General features: G+C 36.4%; 1 protein-coding gene across 2 annotated transcripts in view; it reads left to right on the forward strand.

The window, feature by feature from the left end:
• Positions 1–7,147, forward strand: part of LCORL (ligand dependent nuclear receptor corepressor-like) — a 177,897-nt gene that overhangs the window by 849 nt on the left and 169,901 nt on the right. The gene's annotated exons all lie outside the window — the stretch shown is intronic.

The following is a 7,147-nucleotide window of genomic DNA, read 5'->3' on the forward strand; positions in this document are numbered from 1 at the left end:
GAGGGGCGGGGGGCGCCCAACTCTGCCCTCTCGCGCTCGGCGGCGGCGCTGTGTGTACCCCTTTAAGAAGGAGCCGCTTGAGCGCTGACGGTTGGGATTTGAAGTTCTTCCTCCCTCTTTGGAAGTCTGGACGGATGGGGGGTGTTGCCACGGCAACGACACCCTCCCCCCCTTTTCTGCTTGCGGACGCCCCGACGACTCTGGTCCTCTTTCAATGTCATGTGATGGACTCTTCCTTACACACACACACACGCACACGCATCGCCCTCCCCACCTCCCATCCCCATTCAACTGCAATTCCCTCTTTTTGGTTGGATCTGAATCGTTTTGCTTCAAACTTCTGGGCTTGGGGCTGTCACCCTGTGGATTGTTTAGGGTGACAGGAATGGTGGGACTCCCGACCTTGCTGCAGTCGCTTTTTTTTCTCCTAAATGAGACGAATGCATAGAGCTGTTATCCAGTAGGTTGGTTTAGTGGGCTTAGAGGGGCTAACACGGCTTATGGAATGGGGCGCGTTGTGGGTGTTTGTTTTGGAAAGGGGTTGTGGGTGGGAGTGTAGGGGAAGAGGTAGAAAGGAAGGTTGTATTGTGGAAGCAGTGGATAGTGGCAGCAGGTTGCTCTACTGGCGAGTGAATCTTGGCATTTGGAGTTGGGGAGTAACCCTAGTGTCTTAAGAAAACAATTCTCTTACCTGGTTTCCATCTGCTCTGGCACCACCTTGCACCCCCGACCCCGCCTCCCATGTGTTTGGTTAACGCCTTAAGATCTTTTTTTCACTAGTGGGAAGGAGATCGTATTAAGTTAAACTTAATACAATTTCAATTCAGCAATGTGTACCGCAGAATGCGTTGAATATAAGAAAATGTACGAGAAAGGAAGGTTACTTTAGGGGGCATTTAAGTGATGTTTAAATAATTTACTGCTTTTGTTTTACCCTTACGAAAAATGTATTTTGGTCTTCTCTAAGGAAAGACGATGAGAAATAGCTTTAGTATTCATAAGTAATTTTAGTTTATGAAGTGTAAAAAATCTCTAGGTATTCTTTATATAAATTGTTTAAAATAAATATTGTTGTTTGTGCTTCTTGAATACAAAATGGACTGTTTTTGATAATTGCTTATGTAAAGATCTCTTCTGGACACCAATTTAGAATTACTGAGCTCATTTAGGTAGAATTAGGTAGGATGACAGCTTTGCAACACTAGCTTATGATATTACTGTTAAGTTTTGCCAAGGCATAAAGTGATTTGAGGATGTCTTTTTATGTTTTGGAATATTTTGGGGTTTTTTTTTCCTGATCTTGCTTATTTAGATACATTAAGTATAGCTTTGCATCGTAAAAATATATAGACTTTTGAAAAATAGTCAAACTTTAAATGAAACACAATTAATTGGATTTGATGGAAAAGGGAACTAGAATATCTTTTTGCCTTATCTACTTGTATATTCAAGTAAAATTGGAAGACATTGAAAGTTAATACTGTATTACACTTTTAATGCAATATGCGATTACATTGTATCGTATGTGAAAAGAAATTTTGTCCCTGGCTTCTAACTATATTTGAGAATTTTTTCCCACAGTCCCCATCCTAATTAAGCCCTATTAAAACCTGTCTCATATTTTGGTTTTGTTATTTGTTTATTTATTGAGACAGAGTCTCACTCTGTCGCCCGGGCTGGAGTGTAGTGATGCGATCTCAGCTCACTGCAACCTCCGCCTCCTGGATTCTCCTGCCTCAGCCTCCTGAATAGTTGGGGTTACAGGCGCCTGCCACCACGTCCAGCTAATTTTAGTATTTTTAGTAGGGTTTCAACATGTTGGCCAGTCTGATCTCCAACCCCATTGTTATTTAAAAATAAACAATAACATCCATTTAAACAGAGTTTACACTTGTTGATTGGGCTTTTTTAGCATCTTAGGTGTTAAGCACTTATTTATAGTGCGAATTGGGATTAAATGGAGTTTAGATAATTACCTTTTGCTGTTAATGTGCCTTACATTCATTACTTTGTAAACATATTTACGAAAAAGCCATATTCTTTTCCCTTTGCATGTGTATACATGCGTGAATATATATGCGTACACATATGTGTATATTCAGTGTGTGTGTATATATATATGTAATATTCAGTGCTCTCATTGCTTACAACCATTTTTCCAAAATAATATCCTTCTTGCCTTTTGGGGAAGGAAATGATCCAAACATCTTAATTTTAAGTGAGATACGGAATTGTAGGCAGCTTCTCAGGGTTGTACAGCAAATTAGTATTGAGCCCCTAATGAGATTTTGAATCTCAGTTCTTAGTCTAACTCTGATTCATTTTATAACTCATATAATATTCTAATTTTATAGGGAAGAAAGTTGTTTTAGTTGTCATGACTGCTTGTAGTTAACCACAAAGGTAAACGTTTAACTCTTAATATGGAATGAGATGTTTGCCTTCCTCTAATTGTGGCATTCATCTCTTTATGTTAGATTTTTAACTACTGTTCTGATTCATTCCAGATAGTTTTCTTTTCATTGAAGAGTTGTCCTACAACCTTTTGTCCCAATTAATATCTATTTACATTTTGGTACTTTTTATAATTTGACTGTTTTTCTATAATTAGCCTATACCATACTGGGTTATAGTTTTCAGTAGCTCATGTAACAAATGTTTGAGTGCTTATTGGATATGGTAAATAGTATCCTAGTACTAACTATGATATTGAGAAATAACAAATACAGTCCTGGATCTTATGAAATGTATAAAATAATTAGCATTTGATAAGTCATGCAATTTAAAACAGGTCTAGGATAAAAGAAGTACACCTGTGCATTTTTAAACATCATCAGGACTTGTATAGTCCATTAGGATATCTGATCTGGGAGACTGGCCAATATTTTAAAATTTGGTATTTTGGTGTAATTTCAATCTAAAAAGTTGGAAGAATAGAACTCCTGTGTACCCACATTTGTTGTTTTACATTTTGCTGTGTTTATCATTCTTGCTTTATACTGATCTCTCTATATTTTTTCAGAACAATTTGAGAGTAATTCAGAGACATCAACCTCTTTACCCCTAAATTCTTCAGTGTGTATTTTTAAAAAACAAGGATATTGTCTTACCTAATTATAGTGAGGTTGTTAAAACCAGAAGATTTACTGATATACTGTTACCTAATTTATAGTCCATATTCAAATTATATCTGTTTATTTTTTCTGTTAGCTTTTTCCCCCTTATTCTGGGATCCGCTTCAGGATCATGCATTACATTTGGTAATTATGTCTCCTTAGTCTCTTTTAATCGGGAACACTTCGTCAACCTTACTCTTTCTTGACCTTGACATTTTAAAAGTACAGGGCAGCTATTTTGTAGAACATCCCTCAATTTGAATTTGTCTGTTGCTTTCTCATGATTAGATTGGTTATGTATTTTGGCAGGAATACCACTTAAGAGATGTTCTGCCCTTCTTAGTACATCATATCTTGAGATTCATGATGTTGGTGTATACCAGTGTTGGTGATGTCAGCTTTGAAAATTTTGTTAAGCTGGTATTCCTCATATGTATCCCTGAAAGTTATTATTTATCTCATTGTAACTAATATGCAATTTGTGGAAAAATAATTTTGGGGAACAGTATATTTACATAGTATAATCAAAACTTCACCCACAAATTTGAGCATCAATCGATGATTATCTGACGTCATTCCTTCTATAATTATTAGTTGACATTCTGACATAAGGTAATCTTTCCCATCTCCATTATTTATTCAGTTCTTTCTATCTGTATGAACTCATGGATTCTTAATTTTATTCAGTGGTTAAATCCATTGCTGTCATTATTTTGGTTCACAAATTGTCCCAGGTTTGGCCAGTGGGTGTCTCATCAAGCTGGTTCCAGTGTATTTCTGCCAAAACAAGATATTCCAGGTTAATTTTGTATTTTACCTGTCCAAGCTGTGGCATGAGCTCCTTTTCTGAATTTACCTCCATTCTTTTCAGTGGGAAATAGACTTAGATGCCAAAATCTAAGCAGCAGGTTTTAGGACTGTTTTTAAACCTGATTTTTATGATACAGAAGCTGATAATCAGTGTAACCATTTTGTCTGAGGTAACAGCAGCAAAACAGAATGGCAAAGATTGGTTTAGAATCGTTCTGTAAATTCCAGTATCTTTCCTACATAGCAGTGTTGTCCAGTAGAAATATAATGGAAGTAAAATATGTAATTTTAAATCTTCTAATAACCAGATTTAAAAAGAGTATTTTATTTAACCCAATGTGTTAAATATAATTTTAATACTAATCCATATAGAAATGATTGAGTTAGTTTATGTTTTTCAAAATATTAAGTCTTCAAAATCAGATATTTTACGTTGATAGCACATCCCAATTTGGACTAGACACATTTTAGGTGGCTTAATAGCCCCATGTAGCAAATGGCTATCACTTTGGATAGTTCAGTTCTATACAGTAGTTGCTCCAGCCAACTCTTGATTACTGCGATACCACTTAATTAAAGCCTGTTGATAATAACCAAACCTATAGCGTAATTTATTTTTCCTCAAATCTTTTATTTTGGTAGTATAAAACAGCAAATAAACATAAAGGTCCTAGAGCTAGACTACTTGTGTTGAATCCTATTGTTACCACTTAGCAGTGTGGACAAGTAGCTTAACCTCTCTATAGTTTAGTTTCTTAATCTGTAAATTGGAGATAATCAGGTTGTTTGCTAATTTTGTTAGTATATGTTGATATGTGTCTTTCATATAGAAAGCATTCCCTAGGTGTTTGCTAGTATTATGATTGGTTTACACAGGTTATTAGCAGCTCTGAACTCTTAACGTTTCTGCCAATAGATTCTTTCTGGTAGGAATCCTGATGAACAATGAAAAGATCGTGGAACATGTTAAAGAAAAGATAGTAAGGGCTTGAATGGTCTGTATTCTAGACTATTCTAGAGCCGTGGAATTGTAGTTTTAGAATCCCAGGGTATCACTTAGTCTAATCCTGGCTTTTTGTGTATGAAACCAGGAAGGCCTTTGATACCAAAAGGATTATTTTGGCTATGTGGTAACTGAATACAATAAATTATTTTTAGCTCATTTAAAAAATGTATATCATACTAGATCATCTTGAAGTTAATTTTTGTTGGTATCTACTCTCTATTTTACTTTTCCTGTTAGTCAACTTGCTGCTACTTTCTGGATGCTTCTTGTTTCCTGCTCCTATAGCTTATCAACTTCTCCCTCATCTTGTCACTGTTGCCGTGTAAACCCCATAAAAGTAGATTTACTTAGAAATCTGGATTGATGGGACTGGTATGGATGGGTCTGCTATCCAAAAGACTTTGTTTATACAGCTGTTTATTTCAAGCACTATCAAATATGTTTTCTATTTTAAAAGATGTAAATTGTGGCACCATCTAATAGTGTGCATTGGACAAATAGAATCTGAGATGCTGATGAGTAGTTGGAGAGTTAAGACATATATCAAGTCTTTCTGTAAAATAGGCATATTGATGAATTTTGCATGCAAATTTTGAAGTTCTCTATACTCTTCGATCTTTTCATATCTGAAAGAGTAAAATTCTGCCATCTTTGGAACCAAGCAGTGTGTGAATTTTGTAGTTTGTAAACGTTAGATATGGGCTACAGACTGGTCTTAACCAGTCTTTTTTTGTGTGATGCCCTCTTTGTGTACATACTACACCCCTTGTTTGGCTACATGGGTGCGCTGCTTCCTGATTGGCTGTGTGCATGATAAATTGCTGTTACGTGTCCTCTACATTCCTCTCATTTGTCTGTCTTCCAACCCTGGTCTTTAATTCTTCTGCCATAGTGCAGTCGTGGAAGGAGCAACAAAGGTATGTAGATTTTTGGTTAGGTTATGTAACTTTTTATTCCTCATTAGTAAATCTTATCTTTCAATTGTAATAACCTGCATTTTTGGTGGGAAGTTTCTATCTTTTCGTTTTTGTAGTATTCCTTCCTTTTGGTATATATGACTAGCGTTCATGGCTGATAGATAACAGAGCACCAAGGACATAGGTCCAAAATTTTAAGGACCTGCCTAACTTTATAGAGTTCATACTTAAGAGCTGAATCTATAATCAGGTAATCTTTTCAAGAGTTTTTATTCACCATACAATCTAAATAAGAAAATGTGAATGGGGGACCCAGATCAGCCTACTGCTACCAGTAGAAAACTGATTAACAAAATAATGCCATCTTTGTATTTGAGGAATACCACTTTGTTCTTAATTAAAGCAAAATAAAAACTTTGTTTTGAGAATTTTTGTGTTTGATAGAAAACAAAACTTTAAAATGAGGAATTGTCTGTCTCTCATCTCCTTTCCTTTCATATAGTTTCCCCATAATTGGCAGCAACTCTATCCTGCTTGCTTCATTTGCTTCTTACTTTTCTTCTTTTTTTTAACCCTAATCTGTTGCCAAGCTATTATTACCTTCTTTACAATATCTCATGTATTCTTTTTTTTTTTTTTTAATGCAGTAAGCATTAGGACAGATCCAGATAAGATTCTGGTTTATATCAGTGTCTGCCTTGCTGGTTTTACTGTCTTTCAGTCTGACTTACAACCAATAGTAAATCATTGTTTAAAGTAGCTGCTTTGATTTCATAGTTTACAAAGCTGTAGTATCTCCCATTTGTCTGTTTTTTTCATGAAATAAAAGCTGCCAGCCATGTTGATCTAGTTGGTCATAGTTTACCAGCCTGCTTCTTCAGTTTGTCTCGTTCCTTCTTTAGACAACTCAACCTTTTTCATAGGCTTTTGTTCTTTTTTATCTACATTACCCCAAATTCTTATCTTTTTAGTTATATCTTCTACCCTGTATCCTTAGTCGCCTTTAAATTCAATTGCAGGCCGGGCACGGTGGCCCATCCCTGTAATCCCAGCTCTTTGGGAGACTGAGGTAGGTGGATCACTTGAGCCCAGGAGTTGGAGACCAGCCTTGCCAACATGACAAAACCCCATCTCTACTAAAAATACAAAAATTAGCTGGGCATGGTGGTACGTTCCTGTAGTCCCAGCTACTCGGGAGGCTGAGGCACGAGAATTGCTTGAACCCAGGAGGCGTAGGTTGCAGTGAGTGAGATCATGCCACTGCACTCCAGCCTAGGTGACAGACCAAGACTCAAAAA

Source organism: Colobus angolensis, unplaced genomic scaffold (assembly GCF_000951035.1).
Source record: "Colobus angolensis palliatus isolate OR3802 unplaced genomic scaffold, Cang.pa_1.0 Scaffold284, whole genome shotgun sequence".
NCBI classification, from domain to species: domain Eukaryota; kingdom Metazoa; phylum Chordata; class Mammalia; order Primates; family Cercopithecidae; genus Colobus; species Colobus angolensis.